Here is a 23,781-nt window from a genome sequence, read left to right on the forward strand (position 1 = left end):
CCGGCCCCTATGACATCAGAGGGCGTGACGCGGCCATGCCGCGCCCGCCATGACATCACTTCCGGTACAGGAAGTACCCGGCAGTGCAGCCTGCCATCCAGGAGACTGAAAAGCCAGTCCCAAGATGGCTGACTCAAACAGGGCCTCCCGTACAGCCAATTTCTCAGGTTGAGGCGGATATCCTCCAGTGATGAGGCCTTCTTCAGAGAAGCAAGAATTATGTTTGATAATTTTAAGGAGAGAGGCTATGATTCCACTGTTTTACAACGTGCCCTAAATCGTGCTGCAGACAGGGATCGTTTAACTCTGCTAACCTTTAATCCTAAAGGTAATTCAAATCGCATACCGATGGTCTTAACATACTCTCCTCTATCCCTACAGGCCAAGCAGATCATCTACAAACACTGGCACATCTTGTGTAGTGACCCAACACTATTGACAACGTTTAAGGACCTTCCCATTTGCGCATTCAAGCGCTCTAAGAATCTCCGGGACACACTGGTCCATGCGAGAAGTAACCCCCAACCAACGACCAACACAACCAATTGGCTCTCCAGCCTCCCAGCACCAACGGGTATGTTTCCGTGTGGCCACTGCGCACAATGTAGATATGTCCAGAAAGGGTCATCTTTCCCCCATCCATTAACGGGGGAAAGAATTACGTTAAGGGGTTTTGCTAACTGCTCTACCAAATTTGTCGTGTACTGTTTGATCTGCCCCTGTGGGAAATTATATGTTGGCCAAACAACTAGGGAAATCCGAGATAGGATTAGCGTACACACCGCAGCAACATACGCTGCGGGACTGTAGAATCCCCTGTAGCACGCCACTTCCTGGAAGCAGGACATAATGTGACACATTTGAGATATAGGCCCATATGCAATTCACTTTTCCTCCTTAGTTTTCTCCAAGTTGACATTTTTAAACTTGTCAATAAAATGCATTTTAAGCAAACAGAAAGCAAGAAAATGCTCATAATAATTTTGATAGTACTTTTTCAACTTCTTTTGGGTACTTTTTTAGTTGAAAAATGCTGGAAAGTTATTTTAAATTGAAAATGAAAAATTATCTACTAGGTAGTGTTGGGCGAACAGTGTTCGCCACTGTTCGGGTTCTGCAGAACATCACCCTGTTCGGGTGATGTTCGAGTTCGGCCGAACACCTGACGGTGCTCGGCCAAACCGTTCGGCCACATGGCCGAACTAAGAGCGCATGGCCGAACGTTCCCCGAACGTTCGGCTAGCGCTGTGATTGGCCGAACGGGTCACGTGGTTCGGGCCCGAACGCGCTCTGATTGGCCGAACGGTCACGTGGTTCGGGTAAATAAATACCCGAACCACGTCATATCTCCGCCATTTCTCTGTGGGTTTAGCTTTGGGTAGGCAGGCAGGGTAGTTCGCTCTCCAGCCACGCTAGCCAGGGTCCCCCCCAGTCATTGTGTGTCGCTGCTGGGAACAGTAGTACACCGCTCGCTCAGCCACGCTATATATATAGCATTGTTTACTGCCACTGTGTACCTCGCTCAGCCACGCTATATATAGCATTGTGTTTTCTGACACTCTGTGTACACGGCTTAGCCTGGCTATATAGCATTGTGTGTACTGCCACTGTGCACCTCGCTCAGCCACGCTATATATAGCATTGTGTTTTCTGACACTCTGTGTACACGGCTTAGCCTGACTATATAGCATTGTGTGTACTGCCACTGTGCACCTCGCTCAGCCACGCTATATATAGCATTGTGTTTACTGCCACTCTGTGTACACCGCTCAGCCAGACTATATACCATTGTTTACTGACACTCTGTGTACACCGCTCAGCCAGACTATATACCATTGTTTACTGACACTCTGTGTACACGGCTCAGCCTGACTATATAGCATTGTGTGTACTGCCACTGTGCACCTCGCTCAGCCACGCTATATATAGCATTGTGTTTACTGCCACTCTGTGTACACCGCTCAGCCAGACTATATAGCATTGTGTGTACTGCCACTCTGTGTACACCGCTCAGCCAGACTATATAGCATTGTGTGTACTGCCACTCTGTGTACACCGCTCAGCCAGACTATATACCATTGTTTACTGACACTCTGTGTACACCGCTCAGCCAGACTATATACCATTGTTTACTGACACTGTGTGTACACCGCTCAGCCAGACTATATAGCATTGTGTGTACTGCCACTGTGTACCTCGCTCAGCCACGCTATATATAGCATTGTTTACTGACACTCTGTGTACACGGCTCAGCCAGACTATATAGCATTGTGTGTACTGCCACTCTGTGTACACCGCTCAGCCAGACTATATAGCATTGTGTGTACTGCCACTCTGTGTACACCGCTCAGCCAGACTATATAGCATTGTGTTTACTTCCACTCTGTGTCTGCTGGGCCTGGGAACAGTGTCGCTGCTGGGAATAGTGGTACACCGCTCACCCGCCACTGTATAGCATTGTGCTCTGTGTCGCTGCTAGGAATAGTGGTACTGTATAGCATTTCTGTACTGCCACTGTACTGCTGCCAGTCAGCGTGTACTGTAAGGATAAGTGAAATGAGGAAGAAATCCGGTGAAAGAGGAAGGGGCAAGGGAAGAGGTGTTTCCCCTGACGGTTCACGTACAGGCCACAGGGGAGCACCCAAGAAAACCCACTCAATACCGCCCATGTTGTCCAGGACAACAACCCTCACAGATCCAAAAGAACAGGACCAGATAATTACTTGGATGACCTCTCAAGCGTCCAGCAGTGGGTTAAGCAGCACCAGCACATCACGCACGAGGTCCGAGTCCTCAGCCAGTTACAAGGAGCCAGTGGGCACAAAGCTGACACAACCGGCAGCGACACCACGCACACAACTGCCAGATAACCAGTCCGATGAATTACCTCAGGACACAATGGGGTATTCGCAGGAGCTATTCCCAGCCCAACAAACTTCCACCTTTCAAAGGTCAATGGAGGAACAGCCAGAAATGTTGTGCCCGGATTCACAACCATTAACTGTGGGAAATGCACCGCGCACTGAAATACAAGGCGAGTCCGAGGAGGACTCGGAAACCCAAATCCCAGAGCAAGTTGGGCAGGAGGGGTTGCAATTGCAGGAGGTCGGCCGACAAGATCTGGAAGACGACGTTGGAGTGAGCTGCGCAGAGGTTGTTCTGGGGAGCTCTACTCCACGGCGGCGGCCCCCCACAATGACATATGACGAGTTTGAGGAGATGGAAGAGGAGGGTATGGACAATGTGGACATAGACCCAGATTTTGTTTCTGAACGAGAACATCGCCCTCGTAGCAGCAGCACAGATGAGTCTGTTGAAGAACCCACTGCTGCACGAGTTCGCCTTGTGCCACAAGGTAGGCGGCGCGCAATTTCAGGCACCACAAGCGTGGAAGTTCAAGTGAGAGGCAAAAGAGGAGCAAACAGAAATCGCCAGCAAGGAGGCAGGTGCTCCAAAGTCTGGGCTTTCTTTAAAGACTGCACTGAGGATGTTACCATGGCGATTTGCAAGGTGTGCAAGACCCGCCTGAGCAGGGGGAAAAGTATTAACAACCTCTCCACCACCAGCATGAGCCGCCACATGCTATCCAAACATCCCACTCTGTGGGCAAACGTGGCAGGACAGGGTACCAGCAACACTGCCTCCCTTGGGTTCACCAGACTCACCACCAGACCCGCCTCAGCAGCAGCAGTAGCCCAGCCATTGCGTGGTTCACAACATTCACAAACATCAGACGACGCTGACACTGTCACTTTCCGGAGTAGTGCTCTTGAGGTCTCCCAGTGTTCATCAAACACAACAACCAACAGCCCTTCCGTGTGCAGCGCTACGGTTCAGTTGTCTGTGTCGGAGATGTTTGAGCGCAAGAGGAAATTGCCAGCAAATGACCCCCGGGCCGTAGCAGTAACAGCCAGCATAGCCAAGCTTCTGGCCTGCGAAATGCTGCCATATCGAGTGGTGGAGACAAACAGCTTCAAGGGCATGATGTCAGTGGCCATTCCACGTTACGTGGTTCCCAGCCGCTACCACTTTGCGCGCTCTGCAGTGCCTGAGTTGCATGAGCACGTGGTCAGCAAAATAACCCGAAGCTTGAAGAATGCCGTTGCCTGCAAGGTTCACCTCACCACTGACACTTGGACGAGTGCGTTCGGACAGGGTCAATACATCTCCCTTACCGCGCACTGGGTGAACCTTGTGGAGCCTGGCAGCGATTCCTCACCTGCTACGGCGCGGGTGTTGCCCACGCCGCAAACAGCTGCCACTGGATAACAACAGCAGCACCTACCTCTCTGACTCCTTCTCCTCCAACGCATCTCAAAGCTGTACCTCATCCGGAAACGCTAACCCAGCAGCAGTAGGATCGTGGAAGCAGTGCAGCACAGCTGTTGGCATGCGTCAGCAAGCGTTGCTGAAGCTGATCTGCCTTGGGGATAAGCAGCACACAGGGGAGGAAATTTGGAAGGGAATAAAGGAGCAGACGGATTTGTGGCTGGCACCGCTGGACCTGAAACCGAGCATGGTTGTGTGTGATAATGGGAGTAATCTCATTCGCGCTTTAAGGTTGGCTAAGCTGACACACATCCCTTGCCTGGCGCACGTGATGAACCTAGTAGTTCAGCGGTTCCTGAGGACATACCCAGGCGTGGCCGATCTTCTGTTGAAGGTGCGTCGAGTGGCCAAACATTGTAGAAATTCCAGTACTGCTTCGGGGGCACTCGCCAAGATGCAGGAGCGCTTCAATCTCCCCCACCATCGCTTGCTGTGTGATGTCCCTACGCGCTGGAATTCTACGCTGCACATGCTAGCACGCTTTTGTGAGCAGAAGAGTGCAGTGGTCCAGTACATGACGGCGCAGTACCGAGGCGCATCCGGACAGCTGCCAAGCTTCTGTGGATCCGATTGGGCCAACATGTTGGACCTCTGCCAAGTCCTCCAAAATTTTGAGCAAACCACGTTGCTTGTGAGCAGTGACAACTCTTCAGTCAGCATTACCATACCACTGCTGTGTTTACTGAAGAGGTCAATGTTGAAAATCAAGGAAACAGCTGTCATGATGCAACTGGGGGAATCTGAAGGAGAAAACGATCAGCGTGATGGTACCAACATCAGGCCATCCGCCTCAGGGAACGCTGGCCCCAGCAGCTATGACGAAGAAGAGGAGGAGGAACAGCTGGAGTTGGAGCAGGAATTTCATGCCACCACTGACGAGGGCCAGAGCGGTGCACGTTGGACTTCCACAATTCAGCGCGAATGGTCAGCAGAAGCAGACCAGGAGGAAGGTGACGACTATGATGCATCACAACAACTATCACAACGCTCACAAGAGGATGATGAGGATTCTGGTAGGACTCTGGCTCACATGGCTCAATTCATGCTAGACTGCATTGAACGCGACCCACGCATTGTGCGCATTCTGGACAACACCAATTACTGGGTTTATACCCTTCTGGATCCACGGTACAAACACAATGTTCCAAAACTGCTTGAAGAAAGAGTCAGACAGGTCAAAATGGAAGAATACCAGCAGGCCCTTGTGGAGACTTTAGAGAGGAGATTGACATCCTCCCCCTCCTCTAGCCAGTTGTACGCCGACAGACTGAGTTCCGCAAACCCAGGACGACCAGGAGGGCAGCAAACAACGCAAGCCGCAGCTAGTGCCCAAAAGGGAATGGTATCGGCAGTGTCCTTGGAGTGGGAAAATTTTCTGACACCCATGCAGCAGCAGCCCACTGAACAGCAAGCGTGCAGATCCACCTCCAACACCGATCGCCTGGAGAAGATGGTCAAGGACTACATGTCAGATGACGTAGCTGTGTCGAACAATCCATCTGCACCCTTCAACTATTGGGTATCGAAGCTAGACACCTGGCACGAACTGGCAATGTACGCAATAGAGGTGCTGGCTTGCCCGGCAGCCAGCGTTATGTCGGAACGCTGTTTCAGTGCTGCCGGAGGCATCGTCACAGATCGGCGTATCCGCCTCTCCACAGAAAATGCAGACCGTCTGACTCAAATTAAAATGAATCAATCCTGGATTGGAAATGACTACGCAACACTCCAGGACCCCAACCAAGTAACATGACCAATGAACATCTGGGATGGTGTAGCGTTTCCGGTCCCTGTTTATTGAACCTCTCATCTGTATTACATTTATGACTGCATGGCGGCAAAAAGCATTGCTGCTATATCCGCACGCTTTTTGTCCTCATGCAAGGCCTGGGTTGTTGTGTCTCAAAAAGCATGGCCTTCTCCTCCTGCGCCTGCTCCTGTTCCATCACGTGTGCTGCTGCTGGGTTAGCGTTGCCGGTCCCTGTTTATGGAACCTCTTATCTTTATTACATTTATGACTGCATGGCGGTACAAAGCATGCTATCCGCACGCTTCTTGTCCTCATGCAAGGCCTGGGTTGTTGTGTCTCACAAAGCGTGGCCTTCTCCTCCTGCGCCTCCTCCTGTTCCATCACGTCTGCTGCTGCTGGGTTAGAGTTGCCGCGTGGTCCCTGTTTATTGAACCACTTATCTTTATTACATTTATGACTGCATGGCGGTACAAAGCATGCTATCCGCACGCTTCTTGTCCTCATGCAAGGCCTGGGTTGTTGTGTCTCACAAAGCGTGGCCTTCTCCTCCTGCCCCTCCTCCTGTTCCATCACGTCTGCTGCTGCTGGGTTAGCGTTGCCGCGTGGTCCCTGTTTATTGAACCACTTATCTTTATTACATTTATGACTGCATGGCGGTACCTCATGCAAGGCCTGGGTTGTTGTGTCTCACAAAGCGTGGCCTTCTCCTCCTGCGCCTCCTCCTGTTCCATCACGTCTGCTGCTGCTGGGTTAGCGTTGCCGCGTGGTCCCTGTTTATTGAACCACTTATCTTTATTACATTTATGACTGCATGGCGGTACCTCATGCAAGGCCTGGGTTGTTGTGTCTCACAAAGCGTGGCCTTCTCCTCCTGCGCCTCCTCCTGTTCCATCACGTCTGCTGCTGCTGGGTTAGCGTTGCCGCGTGGTCCCTGTTTATTGAACCACTTATCTTTATTACATTTATGACTGCATGGCGGTACAAAGCATGCTATCCGCACGCTTCTTGTCCTCATGCAAGGCCTGGGTTGTTGTGTCTCACAAAGCGTGGCCTTCTCCTCCTGCGCCTCCTCCTGTTCCATCACGTCTGCTGCTGCTGGGTTAGCGTTGCCGCGTGGTCCCTGTTTATTGAACCACTTATCTTTATTACATTTATGACTGCATGGCGGTACAAAGCATGCTATCCGCACGCTTCTTGTCCTCATGCAAGGCCTGGGTTGTTGTGTCTCACAAAGCGTGGCCTTCTCCTCCTGCGCCACCCTCCTCCTGTTCCATCACGTGTGCTGCTGCTGGGTTAGCGTTACCGGTCACTTTTCCTGGAACCTCTTATATGTATTACATTTATGACTGCATGCCGACAAAAAGCATGTTACCTGTGCAAAGAAAACAGACATTTCCCGCATTTAAAAGACAGTTTTCCCTTTGAAACTTTAAAATCGATTTTCTCAAAAACTATAAGCTCTTTTTGCTAAAAAAAAAATTTCCTCTTGTACCCACTCCCAAGGTGCACATACCCTGTAAATTTGGGGTATGTAGCATGTAAGGAGGCTTTACAAAGCACAAAAGTTCGGGTCCCCATTGACTTCCATTATGTTCGGAGTTCGGGTCGAACACCCGAACATCGCGGCCATGTTCGGCCTGTTCGGCCCGAACCCGAACATCTAGATGTTCGCCCAACACTACTACTAGGAGAAAACTCAGGTGAAAAAGTGAATTGCATATGGCCCATAGGGTTATAGAGATGGTGACTTCACCCCAGAGAGGAGGGGACAGAGAATTGAAATTTTTGCAAAGAGAGCTCTTTTGGATTTACAAACTTAATACTAAAACACCTAATGGGATGAACGAAGAGGTAGATCTGACACCCTTCCTTAGGTAGTTCAGGCATTTTTGACAACATGACTTTCTTTTAACAGGTTTATGTCTTTCTAACACAATGTGCTAATCTATGTGCATGTCTCTTTAAATTCTATTCTGGCCTGCTGTAATATATATTTGTTTCACTTTACCTTTAGATTAAGATGACATCTGCTGCAAGATTCCACCATAAGACTCTGGACACCTTCTTTCCTCAACACCAATTTATCCATCATTATGGACTTCTGCTGTATTCAAAACACTGTTTGCCAATTGCCATTTGCTTGCATTTACAATTGCTTTCTATGGAACAGCAGCCCGGGCTGGAGTACCCGACTGAGCATGTGCGGCGGCCATCTTGGGACTGGCTTTTCAGTCTCCTGGATGGCAGGCTGCACTGCCGGGTACTTCCTGTACCAGAAGTGATGTCACGGCGGGCGCGGCATGGCCGCACCACGCCCTCTGATGTCATAGGGGTCGGCCCCGGGTGTCCAGGCCAATCTAGGGGATTCTAACAGCATTTAAACAGCGCTGATCGCTGTGGAAGTTAGCAGCACTGAGCCAGGTGATACCCTCTGAGGAAGGGAACCCCCGAAACAGCCGCTGTCAGGGTATACCATTCATGTTGTAACTGCACAATTGTTTGACTGTATCCCTTGCTACCTTACCACTTGTATGTACTGCATTCATGTTTAAAACTGTGCTTGTGTTTTTTCATTGCTGCTCTTAAAGGGATACTGCTTGTGCAGCCATTTACTTCATGTTTTGCTGACATATACCATTATGCTTTATTTCTTTTGACCGGTTTGGTCTCTTGTTGCCAATACACTTATGTTATTTGTGCATAGTGCATTATCTGCACTTGTTTGTATATAATCAGCTTTCGTGTTTATAATATAATTTTAATGAAACTCATGCTGGTGTGCGAGTCCTTTTGTATATATAAGGGGGTTAAATATCCTAACCATAAATTGTGACAGGACCATAATCTAAGTTTTGTGATTAATGGTAGATTTATCCAAACGAGTTTTTTTTCTACAGCAGTGTTTTTATTTTTAGACTGGAATTGGTATAACTAAGAAATAACTAGATTTTTTGTCTATTTTTTTTTCTTTCCCATTAAAATGCATAGAAAACAAGCTTGTCCTAGGAAAAAAATGGCATACAATGAAAGTCTAGTTTTTCTTGAAAAACCTCCCACAATATACAGTATATTTTAATCATATGTTATAAGTAGAGATAAACTTATTGCTGATTAAATAGGGACATTGCTAAAACGTCAAAACTGCTCTGGTCCATGGGGGAAACAACCAGTGGATGCGAAGTGGTTAAAGCACATCTGAACCCAGCTGGATCTCAGCTATCCTACGCGCTGTCCCATTCATGCACCTCATGTGCCCCCAAGTGACTGTGCATTGCAGCCATGCTCAAGAGCATTCTGTGCATGCTTGGTTACAATGGTTTCCAAACTGCGCATGCACAGATTGTTCCCAGACATGGCTGCCATGCACAGCTGCTTGGGAGCATGATTGAGGAGACGTGCACTGTAGTAGCAACTCAGCCAGGTCCGAGCTTTTAAGGAAAGGTCACAACAGCACTCAGGAGGGGAAGAAAATAATACTGATGGGCCACTTCGATTATAGGAGGTTGGTCAAAGCCCCAGGTATGCCTAATTCTTGGTTTTTTTTTTCTTAGTTCAAGTGTGCTTTAAATAACCATACAGAAAGTTTACCAGAGAATTATTCTTCGGTTTTCTGAATTAAGTTAGTTAAAATCGTTTACCTAGAGACTCAAAGTAGTTCATATTCATGTTTTAAAAATAGAGAAAATGTGATGTGTAGCTTTTTAATATTTTAAGAAAGTCAGTAAAATACATTTACAAACCATTCAACTGAAAGATCAATCTCAATCTGTACATAAATATATTTGGAAAGATGCTTTTGACTATATTTTCAGCCAATTTTAGAGGTGAACTACAATGTAAAAATATTTAGTGTGAATAATATGTGAGAAATATTAATTTGAAAGCAGATGTTAACATTCAGGAAAATAAAATGTTCTCGTTTATCATTTTCACATTTGTATTCAAAAGTAAAATTGCAAGATTAGGGTTTTCATGAGTTTTAATTTTAGCCTTGGAGCTGAAGATGTTGTTAAATTCATATTCATTCATCACAGAAAGTATTGCAGGTGGACTGAGAAAACCCAATTCCTGAAAAGTACTTGGCCCATATGCAGTTAACTTTTACTCCTGAGTTTTCTCCTAGGAGATACATTTTCATCTTCTCTTTAAAATAATTTTTCAGCACTTTGCATTTGAAAACGTACCAAAAAGTAGATGAAAAAGTACTATAGAAATGGTTTTGAGTATTTTCTTGCTTGCTGATAGTTTAAAAGGCATTTGATTGACAAGATTTTCAAATATCATGTTGGAGAAAGTGCAGGAGAAAAAGGTAATTTCATATGGGCCCTTCTACTCTTGCTGGTGATTGAAGCATTAAAATGGCTACAGATAGGCTGACAAGGTATCCGCTATGTGTTGTAGCAGCCAGTTACTATTAATCTTACTGCTAGGAAAATGGCATGGATAAATAGGTACATAACCAATGGGTGGGCTGCATCCTAAGGTTTGGCTGTCTGACAGCCCAGTAAGTAAGGTTATAATGTTTTACTACCAGGGGTGAGGAAAAGCTCACAAGAAGTCCTGAATGTGAATGTGGAAGGATCTGGCTAAAGGGGGGCACTTAGGACTATTATACTGTGAAAGAGGGAGGGAGGGGGGCATTTCTGACTACTATACTGGGGAGAGGGAGGGGGCACTTCTGACTACCATACTGGGGAGAGGGAGGGAGGGGGCACTTCTGACTACTATACTGGGGCAGAGGGAGGGAGGGGGCACTTCTGACTACTATACTGGGGGAGAGGGAATGGAGGCAGGCATTTCTGACTACTATACTGGGGCAGAGGGAGGGAGGGGACACTTCTGACTACTATACTGGGGGAGAGGGAGGGAGGGGCACTTCTGACTACTATACGGGGGAGAGGGAGGAAGGGGGCACTTCTGACTACTATACTGGGGAGAGGGAGGGAGAGGGCACTTCTGACTAGTATACTGGGGGAGAGGGATGGGGCACTTCTGACTACTATACTGGGGGAGAGGGAGGGAGGGGGAAGCATTTAGGACTACTATACTGCTAGGGAGGGGGGTACTTAGGACTATTATACTGGGAGGGAGGGGGGGCACTTCTGACTACTATATTGGGGGAGAGGAAGGGGGCCTATCTAACTACTATACCAGAAGACATAGTGCAGGCCAGGGGCAGAAGCGTGCACAAGATAGGGGGCGTGGGGGGGGGTGCAGAGCTACAGATGCATTACACTGCCCATTGGAAGACATCACATGGGGCCAGGCAACCAGTGAGCGAGAAGTGTGCCTCACTTTTTCATGTGACGTTTGCTACCATCTGTAGCTCTGCCCCCTGCATGCCTCAGTCTCGTGTACACTTCCATGCACTGTTAAGTAGGCAGGAAAAAACCTGGCATCCCGGGGTCCACTTTGGCAGAATGCTGTGACATCATAGCCTAGGCTAAACATCCTTGGGAGGGCAGGGTTACATTCCAATACACCGCAACATATAGGAAATGTTTCTAATGCTGAAACCAGAATATTAAATGTAAAATCGGGTTTCCCGAATAATATCTAATTTTATTATATGATATTGCGGTTTAACCACTTGCCGACCGCGCACTCATAATGCGCATCGGCAAAGTGGTGGCTGCAGGACCAGTGACGCAAATCTGCGTCGCTGGCTGCAGGCTAATTAACCAGGAAACAGCAGGTTGCGCGAGTGGCTGCTTCCTGACAATTCACAACAGGGGGCTCCGTGAATAGCCTGCGGGCCGCCGATCGCGGCTCGAAGGCTAAATGTAAACACAAGCGGAAATAATCTGCTTTGTTTACATGTTTACAACGCTGCTAATAGTAGCAGCGTTGTACTAGATCAGCGATCCCCGGCCAATCAGCGGCCGGGGATCGCTGTCACATGACAGGCAGGAGCCTGTTAGAGGCTGCACAGGACAGATCCGTTCCTGTGCAGCCTCCGATCTCCGGGGCAGGGAGGGAGAAGAGGGAGAGGGGGAATCTTGCGGTGGAGGGGGCTTTGAGGTGCCCCCCTCCCCCGCCAGCCACACGCATGCAGGAGCGATCAGACCCCCCCAGCACATCATCCCCCTAGTGGGGAAAAAAGGGAGGTGATCTGGTCGCTCTGCCTGTTGTTTGATCTGTGCTGGGGGCTGTAGAGCCCACCCAGCACAGATCTTCTAAATCAGCGCTGGTCCTTAAGGGGGGGGTAAAGGCTAGGTCCTGAAGTGGTTAAGTAAAGCCTTCCCCATAAGTTGGTTGTATTGCTGTAACAGATCCCGAAATATAGTTCAGCTGTAAGGGACCCCAAAAAATGGAGTTAAAAATTTAACACAAATGTAAAATCTACAGAAATGTGTTGTGTAATCTGTGTATTAGTTTCAAAGACTTTTATTGGGCACCTAGGTGCCAAAGTAGCAAAACGAACATTACAGCAGAACATCGTTAATCTGTAATAGCCCAACATGGGCAACAGATATCAGAAAATACATAACGTATGAAATTACAATTACGTTCTAGGTAAGTCAGCTACAGAGAACATAGAAAAAAAAAAGAAAAATAGATTTAACAGTAACACAGAAATAGCATAGAAAACATGACACGGTCAGTTCTGTGGTATAGTTGGTTATAGAAAGGGGACTACAAAACTTGCGTATGGTATGAGGATCCAAAAGTTGTAATCTGTGTATTAGCACAAATGAAAACCGCAGTGCAACTCCAGATTCCAGTGCATGATTGTGTGAAGGCATGAAATGCCATGTAAACTGACACATTCTAGGCTAAATGAGCAACAATGCAGCACAGAAAGGTCAAAACAGAGGCAGCCAAGCTGTCACATCCAATCACCTTTAGTTGTGAATTATTAAACCCGCATGACAGCAAAATGTCCTGACCCAAGAATGAGCCACACAGATGAACAATTGTAAAGAACTGTTTTGTGTAGTTTAAAGTGTGCTCTGTTGTTCACGCTTTCAGTAGGTTTGTAGTAACCTTATCTACAGCAGCAAATAAAATATGCAAATGCATACAAAGCAGAGACCTCTAAGAGCAATTTTATAATATCATCAGTTTGGAGTGAAAGGTGATAAATGATCCTTTGCTGTTAAACAGTGTGAGCTTTCTTTACTGAACATCTTCATTATCCTAAATAGAGGAGAGATTTCCTATCGCATTCAGTTGTTGCTATAGAGAAAGTAATTTGTAAGGATCACAGATTTAGAGCTAGATAAGATAAAAGTCAAAGCAATTTCAAATATAGCAACATCTCATTTTTAAAAGGCCCCTTGCAGTTTAAGACGGTTCATGACATTTAATTAAATTTCAATTAGAAGGACGTTTGTGATAGGTTTGACAGGTCTAATGCAACAGCCTATGGCTCATCTTGTCATTTTCTTTCTCACTGTAACTCTGACCCATTCCTTTCTCATTGAAAAGAGGACAGCAGTGTGCTATGGTATCCTGTGGCAAATCAAGTGCAATTCGTTACATTTCATATTCAGGTTATTTGGGGAAGAGAAGGTACTGATTAAAGGGTCACTATGGCGAAACATTTTAAAATTTAAAATAACTGCAAACAAACAAATAAGAAGTATGTTTTTCCAGAGTTAAATGAGCCATAAATTACTTTTCTCCTATGTTGCTGTCACTTACAGCAGGTAGTAGAAATCTGACAGAAGTGACAGGTTCTGGACTAGTCCATCTCTTTATAGGGAATTATCAGCAAGGTGTAACGATCGGTGTAACATAGAAGGGATCTGATTACCGGTGAACTGCAGTATCACCGAGAATACAGAATATACCCGATTATTGGTGATCTGCAGTATCACCGATAATCAGATATAACAGTAAGGCCAGTTCTCGAGGTTGGGCAAGCCAGGTCGTTAACACACAGACAGATAAGGTACAGATTCAGGAGACAGATACGGAATCCAATAAACAGGCAGGGTTTGGCAACGGAGTATCAGAATAGCAAGGTACAGAGTCAGGAGGCAAATACGGAGTCCAGGAACGAGCAGAGTTTGGCAACAGGATATCAGAAATAGCAAGGTACAGAATCAGAGTACAGAGGAATAGTCAGGCAGGCAGAAGGTCGCAACAAATAATACAGTTCAATATTCCTAATGCTAAGGTGTGAGTTCCTTGATCATCAACACCTTTGGAAACTATGCTAGAACACAGATACAGACAAGGTCTGAGTGCTACCACGTAGTGATCGCAACGGAAGACAACCAGAGAATGACCAGCACCCAGTATATATACTATAGCGCTCTCCAGCGCCACCCCTAAGTGCTGGACCAATGGAAAGTGGTGAAAATGTCAGCTGACCCGCTTGGTCAGCTGACTCTTCTCTGGCTGTCATATAAACTCTGCCTCTAAGCGCACACGCGCGTCCTTCTGAACCTGTGTGGACTAGCAGTCCCAGCCACACCAGACATGTCTTGCAATGTATCCGCTGATTCGGGCGCGGGGGCCGCCGCCCCGCTCTCCAAGCAAGCGGCGGCTTCCCCGCGTCCAACCAAAATGTCAGTAGTATTGCTATGCGCGCAATCCGCTGCATCCAACGCGGACTCCACCGCTCTGCCCATCCGGCATGTGGTGGTTTCTTCGAGTTGTGCCGCCATGTTGGACGCGGAAACAGCCGCCTCACTCTGAGCGTTTGCGGCAGCTTTTCCGCGTTTCCACACAGTACCCCCCCTGAGGAGTGGACTCCGGACAGCTCCTACCAGGCTTCTCAGGATGCAATGCGTGGAACTCCCTTCTCAATTTGTCAGCATGCATGCGACATTCAGGTACCCATGATCTCTCCTCAATACCATACCCTTTCCAATGAACCAGATATTGTACTGAGTTCTGAACTATACATGAGTCTAAAATCTTCTCTACTTCGTACTCAGGTTGGTCATCTACCATCACAGGAGGAGGAGGAGTGGGACCCACATGGACTGCTGGCTTAAGCAGGGATACATGAAAGGTTCTTACGCCACGCATGCTGGCAGGAAGATCAATGGCATAAGTAACATCGTTGATCTTTCTAGTTACTGGAAACGGACTCACATACCTGGGCCCCAACTTGGCTGAGGGCTGTTTCAAGGTCAAGTGACGTGTGGACACCCAGACTAAGTCTCCTGGTTGAAACCTCCACTCTAAGGAACGTTTTTTGTCAGCTTGACCTTTTTGACTTTGAAACGCCTTCTCCAAATTATTTTTCACAATCCACCACATGTCTTTAAATGACCTTTGCCAGGCCTCCAGAGCTGGAAACGGAGTGGAGGCGACTGGCAATGGGGAGAATTTAGGCAACTTCCCGGTCACTATCTGAAATGGACAGAATCCCGAGGAAGAACTTTTCAAATTATTGTGCGCAAATTCTGCGAAGGGCAAGAACTTGACCCAATCATTTTGCGCTTCTGCAACGTAACACCTCAAAAACTGTTCCAATGATTAATTGACTCTTTCAGTCTGACCATTGGTCTGTGGGTGGTAGCCTGATGAAAATGACAGTTCCAGGCCCATTTGGTGACAAAATGCCCTCCAAAATCTTGAAACAAATTGGACTCCCCGATCTGATACTATGTTTTCCGGAATGCCATGCAATCGGAAAACGTGGCTGATGAACAAATCGGCCAACTCCTGGGCCGAGGGGAGTCCTTTCAAGGGCACAAAATGGGCCATTTTACTAAAGCGGTCGACTACCACCCAAATGACCAACATGCCCTCAGACCTGGGAAGCTCACCCACAAAATCCATGGACAAGTGGGTCCACGGCTCACTCGGGGTGGGCAAGGGCTGCAACGTTCCCACAGGTGCCAGCCGGGAGGGCTTACTTTTCGCACACACCGCACACTCTCTAACATACTCCTTGCAATCTGTTGCCAGAGAAGGCCACCAAACGCACCTGGCAACAAGATCCTGTGTTCTGGAGGCCCCAGGGTGTCCCGCATTTTTGTGTGAGTGGAACATCTGTAAAATCTGAAGACGGAATGGCAGTGGTATAAACATAACCCCTTTGGGCTTCCCCTCCGGGACGTCCTGCTGAAAGGGACCTAAAGTCTCTGTCCAATCTTCCCAAGTCTCAGTTGTTGCTAGTACCAGTTTCTGTAGGACAATGGTCTCTGGGGCGGAGGGCTGTGCTGTCTCCGGCTCAAAGCATCTGGACAGGGCATCTGCCTTAATGTTTTTGCTACCTGGAGTGTACGTAATTATAAATCTGAACCTCGAGAAGAACAATGACCATCGAGCCTGACGGGGGCTTAATCTCTTAGCTCCCTCGATGTATTCCAAATTTTTGTGATCAGTGTAAACTGTAATCGTATGTTCTGCTCCTTTCAACCAATGACGCCATTCTTCAAAGGCCAATTTGATGGCCAGGAGCTCCTTGTTGCCTATATCGTAGTTTCTCTCTGCCAGAGAGAACCTACGAGAAAAATAGGCACATGGGTGCAATCTACCCTGCAACCCTGACCGCTGGGACAGCACAGCCCCTACCCCGACCTCCGAGGCGTCCACCTCAACAATAAAGGGATAGAAGGTGTCAATGTGTCTTAGGATGGGTGCTGAGCAAAACAAATCTTTCAGAGTGGAAAATGCATGCAGAGCCTCTGGAGACCAGTGGGTAGTATCTGCCCCTTTCTTAGTGAGACTGGTGAGGGGTGCAATGACAGTGGAGTACCCCTTTATGAACCTTCTATAGTAATTGGCAAAGCCTAAAAATCTCTGAAGAGATTTTAACCCCACTGGTTGAGGCCATTCCAACACAACAGAGACCTTGGCAGGATCCATAGACAGGCCTGAGGTGGAAATTATGTACCCTAAAAAGGTGACAGATGTTACCTCGAAGATGCACTTCTCCAATTTAGCGTAAAGCATGTTTTGCCTTAGTTTGTCCAGTACAAACTTGACGTGTGTCCTGTGGTCAGAGAGGTTGTTTGAGAAAATAAGTATATCATCTAGGTATACTAACACGAATTTGCCCAACACCTCCCTGAATACCTCACTAATTAGTTCCTGGAAGACGGCCGGGGCGTTACACAGCCCGAAGGGTATCACCAGGTACTCGTAATGCCCGTCGGGCGTGTTAAAGGCCGTCTTCCATTCATCGCCCTTTCTAATCCGCACCAGGTTGTATGCACCCCGTAAATCCAACTTAGAAAAGATCTTAGCGTCGGTAACCTGTGTAAACAAGTCATCTATCAGGGGCAAAGGGTAGCGATTCTTCACTGTGATTTTATTCAGGCCCCGGTAATCAATACATGGCCGCAGGCCTCCGTCTTTTTTCTTAACAAAAAAGAACCCTGCGCCAGCGGGCGACCGGGAAGGGCGAATGAACCCCTTGGCTAAATTTTCACGAATGTACTCCTGCATGGCCACTTTCTCTGGCCCAGACAAATTGTAAAGATAACCCCTAGGGGGCATACAACCAGATCGGAGATCGATGGGGCAATCAAACGGGCGATGTGGAGGTAATTTATCAGCAGCCTTGGGACAGAACACATCGGAATACTCAGAATATTGTACTGGTACACCCTCCAAATGAATCCTGGTCTGGCCCAGTGTCACCCTCCCTAAACACTGCTGAAAACAATGATTTGACCAGCTAGTTAGCTGACCAGTAGCCCAATTGATCTGTGGAGAGTGAAGGTGCAACCATGGCATGCCAAGGATGACTGTGGAGGTGGTCATGTGTAACACAAAAAACTGCAGTTTCTCCTTATGTAGCACCCCTATAGTGACTTCCACCTCTGGTGTCTGAGACAGCGGATGATTACTTTGCAGGGGGGAATCATCTACTGCCGTAACCTGAATGGGTGGTTTTACCAGGGTGAGCGGAATACCCAATTTCTTTGCAAATTCGAAATCCATAAAATTAGCTGCAGAGCCTGAATCAACAAAAGCCTCAGAAACCTCAGTTTTATCTTCCAACGTAACAGTACAAGGAAGAAGTAACCGTTTATCTTCTAGGGGTAAAAGTCACGCGCCTAGGGTGTCACCCCCTACAACTCCTAGGCAGTAGCGTTTCCCGACTTGTTAGGACAATTACGTACTCTATGACCCCCCTCTGCACAGTAAAGACACAGCCGCTCAGACATCCTACGTCTTCGCTCCACTTGGGATAGTTTCGACCGACCAATCTGCATTGGTTCGGGTGGAGGCGAGACAGGAGGAGGTGGAGTTACTGGAGGCGCAGCGTAGGACACCATTCTTACATGACTACTACCCCGGGTCTGTTTCTGATAGCGCAGCCTGCGGTCGACTCGAATGGCCGATGAAATGGCCTCATCGACTGTTTTAGGTTCAGGCAGACTTAACATGAGATCTGAGACCTCATCTGACAACCCTGATAAGAAACAATCTAGGAGGGCATAGGTGTCCCACCTGGCTGAAACTGACCACCTCCTAAATTCGGCTGCGTAACCTTCGACCGGACCCTTGCCTTGACGCAAAAGCTTGAGCTTCCGCTCAGAAGTCACAGCAAGGTCTGGGTCGTCGTAAATTACTGCAATGGCTTTAAAAAATTCATCCACTGATGAGAGAGCTAAGTCTCCGGGGGGCAAACTGTACGCCCACATCTGAGAATCGCCTGATAACAAAGTCTTAATAAATGTGACCCTTTGGGCCACAGTTCCAGAAGATCGGGGTCTCAACTCAAAGTAAGATAACACTCTACTTCTAAAATTTCGGAAGTCAGATCTGTGACCAGAAAATTTCTCAGGTACAGGCAAACGTATGTCAGAGCTAGGAGGGGAGCGCACCTCTTCCACTGCTGTCTGGAGGGTTTGTAAAGAACCAGACAAGGCTTCAATCATAGTCTTGTGACTACCCAGCACTTGGTTGATGTTTTCCACCGAAGTGGCAAGTGCGCCCAGACGGTCAGTGTGTGCGTCCATTTGCATTTTGGTCTGCCGTTCTGTAATGATCGGTGTAACACAGAGAGGGTCTGATTACCGGTGAACTGCAGTATCACCAAGAATACAGAATATACCCGATTATTGGTGATCTGCAGTATCACCAATAATCAGATATATCTACTAACCTCTGGACACCTGATATAACAAGTGAGTGTTAGATGCAACAGTATACTTTGAGTACGGCACAGAAGTAAGTTCCTTCTGATGGCCTAGACTCTCCCGGGGGAGGAGCTAGGCTGAGAGTAGGAAGGACAGAGCGTGAGTGACACCAGTAAGAGGGTGTCACTAACAGGTCTGGGAACTGCCTCTAACAGTAAGGCCAGTTCTCGAGGTCGGGCAAGCCAGGTTGTTAACACACAGACAGATAAGGTACAGATTCAGGAGACAGATACGGAATCCAATAAACAGGCAGGGTTTGGCAACGGAGTATCAGAATAGCAAGGTACAGAGTCAGGAGGCAAATATGGAGTCCAGGAACGAGCAGAGTTTGACAACAAGATATCAGAAATAGCAAGGTACAGAATCAGAGTACAGAGGAATAGTCAGGCAGGCAGAAGGTCATAACAAAGAATACAGTTCAATATTCCTAATGCTAAGGTGTGAGTTCCTTGATCATCAACACCTTTGGAAACTATGCTAGAACACAGATACAGACAAGGTCTGAGTGCTACCACGTAGTGATCGCAACGGAAGACAACCAGAGAATGACTAGCACCCAGTATATATACTATAGCGCTCTCCAGCACCACCCCTAAGTGCTGGATCAATGGAAAGTGGTGAAAATGTCAGCTGACCCGCTTGGTCAGCTGACTCTTCTCTGGCTGTCATATAAACTCTGCCTCTCAGTGCGCGCGCGCATCCTTCTGAACCTGTGTGGACTAGCAGTCCCAGCCACACCAGACATGTCTTGCAATGTATCCGCTGATTCGGGCACGGGGGACGCCGCTCCGCTCTCCAAGCAAGCGGCGGCTTCCCCGCGTCCAACCAAAATGTCAGTAGTATTGCTATGCGCGCAATCCGCTGCATCCAATGCGGACTCCACCGCTCTGCCCATGCAGCATGCGGCGGTTTCTTCGAGTTGTGCCGCCATGTTAAACGCGGAAACAGCCGCCTCACTCTGAGCGTTTGCAGCGGCTTTTCCGCGTTTCCTCACACAAGGCTTTTATTCTTTATATATTCCCTAAAAAGGAAGGATTTAAACAATGATGCTGGCCAGCTTCCCTGCCTGCTACACAGTTTTTTTGGCAGTTGAACAGAGCAACTGTCATTCACCAAGTGCTTTTGAAAATAAATAAATCCCCTAGTCCAAAACCTGTCGCTTCTGTCAGATTTCTACTAACTACAGCAACATAGGCGAAAAGTAATTTATGGCTCATTTTACTCTGGAAAAAAATGTACTTATTTGTAAATGTTTGCACATATTTTAAATTTTACAATTTTTTGCCATAGTGTCCCTTTAAAGGGACACTGTAGGGGGGTCGGGGGAGAATGAGTTGAACTTACCTGGGGCTTCTAATGGTCCCCCGCAGACATCCTATGCCCGCGCAGCCACTCACTGATGCTCTGGCCCCGCCTCCGGTTCACTTCTGGAATTTCAGACTTTAAAGTCTGAAAACCACTGCGGCTGCATTACCGTGTCCTCGATCCCACTGATGTTACCAGGAGCGTACTGCACAGGCCCAGTATATGCGACTGCACAGTACGCTCCTGGTGACATCAGTGGGAGTGAGGACATCGCAATGCAGGCGCAGTGGTTTTTAAACTTTAAAGTCTGAAATTCCAGAAGTGAACCTTAGGCGGGGCCGGAGCATTGGTGAGTGGCTGCACGGGCACAGGATGTCTGCGGGGGACCGTTAGAAGCCCCGGGTAAGTTCAACTCATTTTCCCCCGACCCCCCTACAGTATCCCTTTAATATTGCAAGGAGTTTGAAGGGACCCATAGATATGTGACGATAGTTTCTCAGTACAGTGGATAAGCTAGGATTTGGTAGGTTATTGGGGAGACAAAGGAGTGAGAGTTGTAGGCAGCAGCACCATTCAGTAAGTGGTTAATGGGAGGGGGAGGACAGCAGGGGGATCGCAGGGGAAGGTAAATGGGGCAGAGACCACAGGACCCAAACAGGATGTGAATACAGGTGGAAGGAGGACAGCCATAGAAACAGTGGAGAAGGTGAATGGTAGAGGAAGGGAAAACAGCATGCCCATAGAAGAGAAGGTGAAGGAGCCGTAAGCCTCGCGCAAACAAAGGTGAATTAAGAATGGAGAGGACAGCATTGAGATAATTAAAATAAATGAATGGAGGGATAAGGATCATAGCGGAGTACAAGTGGTACATGGTGAAAACTGTGAATAGAGGTTGTGGAGGATTACAGGGTAGCAAAGGCCATATAAAAGAGAAGAAGATGAATAGGGAGCACAGGTAATGCACAGAAAGATACAATGTTTGGAGGATAGCAACTACTGGGAGCCAAAAAAACACATAGGAGCCAAATGCAGGACTGGAGAGTCTTGGAGAGGGGATACTGGTTAAGACTATAGGCAAATGTTTAAGAAAGCAGTAGATGAGCAGTTGTACAGAGGTGCCAGAAGAATAAAAATGGTTAAAAGGTTTAAAATGAAGAGGGCAGTGGTGGTCTTACCCCTTCGAAGCAGTCGCAAAATGCTGTTGATTTTTTCAACAAAAATTTATTTACATACTCCAGATGTGTGCAACACATTTTGTGGGCATATCCCACTTCCTCAGGCTATAAAAGGGGAGCATATAATTCATGCAGGTCTGTTACCAACCTTAGCGCCACTGTGAGGCTTGAATCTTGTGGCTGTTGGCTTGAAGAAGGGAATCAATATTAAAACAGTGAGCTGCCTGTCACAATGGACATTTTCATTGACTTAAGCTCTTTATTTAAACATTGGTAAAATGACATTCTACTGAAGGTGGTGCCAGCCTCATTGGAATCTGTATTGTTTGGTCACTGGTACATTGACTTTCATTATATGGTTTGTGGTGCAGTTTCACGCTGTGTGGCAAAATGCGCCAGTTTTTAACGTGCGTGCACCCTGTCTAAGTGTGCTACTTGGTAGCAATGAAATATCACACAAGAAATAAAATAACATGTTATAAAATAAATCGGCCAGAAGGACTTGCAGGGCAGGCCACTAGGTAAATTGGTGGTTAAAGGTTAAAGGACACCCGAACCGAAAATAAACAAATGAAATAAATGATTGTATCTATCTTCCTTCTCCTAAAAATGACTTTTTAAGATATTCCACAGTTTTATTTTATGTTTAAATCTACTTTTTAAGTTTTAACTGTTTTATTGTTTTTGCTCAATGACGCATTCATTGAAGTATGCCAGAGCTAAAATCTATGAACTATCGAACCTTTTTATCTCTTTCCTGCTCTCAGAAGCCATTTTCTACTAGGAAAGTGTATTATAGTTCGAATTTCTTATCAGTGAGAGTCACACTGTAGTCACTTCCTGTCTGAGTCAGGACTGAGTCAGCCAATTACATACCTGATATTTAACTCTTTCAGCTAGAGAAAGAAAAAAAGGAACACAGCACAGTTATTAGTGTGCTTGGCACTGTACATACCCATGTCTATCTCATCATGTCACAAGTCACTTCGGGTATCCTTTAAGGAAAGATAGAACTAAAAAGTGCATTTGTTCAAATGTTGCATCAGGGACATCTAAATCAGTAGACAGGAATGTGTCCCATACTAACATGACTTACAGAATATAGTAACACTTCTGACTAGGCGGCATTGTTCAGCCCAGGAGGATATGTAGAAGAAACGCATCGAAAAATAGCCCTACAAGACCTATTAGATGGTACACTTAAGCAACTCATTTCCCCAAATCCCCAGTTAAAAAACCAAAGCTCAGAAAATAATTTTAAGGACATTTTTTGGATGAAAAGCTCAGACTTGGATAGGTTTACAAGTCATTACTACAAGAAATTTGGCAGTTTAATTTCTTCACTCGGTTTATAATTCTCTCATGACACCTTTGTTGATATTTAAGCAGTTTGTGCTGTCCGTTTTTTTTTTTCTTTTTATGTCTGCCAGTACTAAATATGATTATGTGCAGGCTGATTTCATTTCTTGATCTTATCTATTGTTTAACTTCTCACCTTGCAATGCATTGATTTAATGTTTTCCCCTTTTTGCTAAGGTCCCTTTTTAAATAGTAATTTAATTTTAAGATTTTTAGATTGTGCTACTGTACTTACCACTGCAATAAAATACTTTTTTCATAAGGTTTCTCAATACATTTTTGTACCAGAAGTCATGTGAGGAAGCAGGAAATTTGGGCGCATGAGGCAGGTGGACAAAAAGGGTGCCGCCATTGACTCCCATATTAAATATCGTTTAACAGGCGCCGAGCAGGAAAAAAGGGCACCTGTGATAATTTATGTTTTCAAACTGCATCCGTGATAAATAATGTTTCCCAATTTTGCCGGCGAACAATAACGTTTGCACATAAAATAATACTTATTTATAGTTTTGAGTTAAATCGTAATGTAATATTTAAATAATCACTTTTCATAAATCATTATTTTCAACATATAAAGCCATCAACAAATACATCGTAATATACTTTTTTTTTTTTTTTATTAACACTCTGTAAAACATTATTATCTACCAAATAAAGTGCGCAACAACAAAATCATAATATATCGTTTTTCACACTTAATACTTATAAAACACTATTATCCATCTGATAAACTGAGCAATAGCTAAATCTGACGAATAATGGTTACAAACATACTAAACATATCTATTGTATTTAACTAAAA

General features: G+C 46.5%; 2 long non-coding RNA genes across 5 annotated transcripts in view; one reads left to right on the top strand and one right to left on the bottom strand.

Moving 5' to 3' along the window:
* LOC137561445 (uncharacterized) overlaps positions 1-8,752 on the top strand; it is a 186,876-nt gene extending 178,124 nt beyond the window's left edge. The window contains exons 2-3 of the long non-coding RNA XR_011030018.1: positions 382-574; positions 8,094-8,752. This is a non-coding gene — a long non-coding RNA (uncharacterized lncRNA). The remainder of the gene's footprint in view (positions 1-381; positions 575-8,093) is intronic.
* The window catches only part of LOC137561444 (uncharacterized), a 411,299-nt gene that overhangs the window by 329,196 nt on the left and 58,322 nt on the right, over positions 1-23,781 (bottom strand). The gene's annotated exons all lie outside the window — the stretch shown is intronic.

Source organism: Hyperolius riggenbachi, chromosome 3, assembly GCF_040937935.1.
Source record: "Hyperolius riggenbachi isolate aHypRig1 chromosome 3, aHypRig1.pri, whole genome shotgun sequence".
Classification (NCBI taxonomy): Eukaryota; Metazoa; Chordata; class Amphibia; order Anura; family Hyperoliidae; genus Hyperolius; species Hyperolius riggenbachi.